General features: G+C 36.4%; 1 protein-coding gene across 1 annotated transcript in view; it reads right to left on the bottom strand.

Annotated features, from left to right (window-relative positions):
• The window catches only part of LOC119585042 (sarcoplasmic calcium-binding protein, beta chain-like), a gene marked incomplete in the record, with an annotated part of 31,574 nt that overhangs the window by 22,870 nt on the left and 8,454 nt on the right, over positions 1–250 (bottom strand).

Here is a 250-nt window from a genome sequence, read left to right as displayed (position 1 = left end):
AATAAATTACATAATCATTACACAAAAAAAGTTTAAACAAAAAAATTAAGGAAAAAAAAAAGAATGTGACAAAAAAAAAATCCCGTTTTCTGGAAAGGAATACCAGTAGGAGACAGAGAAAACGGGAAAACGTGACCTCGATCACACTTTCCCCCTCCCCCCCCTCAACACACGTTTCTAAGAATGCCAAACTGAGTTGCAAAGAGCACGTAAACTATGAAGATAACATCTGTTCCTCGTGTCACTTTAC

The sequence above is a fragment of the Penaeus monodon genome, chromosome 19, assembly GCF_015228065.2.
Source record: "Penaeus monodon isolate SGIC_2016 chromosome 19, NSTDA_Pmon_1, whole genome shotgun sequence".
NCBI classification, from domain to species: Eukaryota; Metazoa; Arthropoda; class Malacostraca; order Decapoda; family Penaeidae; genus Penaeus; species Penaeus monodon.
The sequence above is the reverse complement of the archived record's forward strand: the minus strand, read 5'-3'. Positions and strand labels throughout refer to the sequence as shown.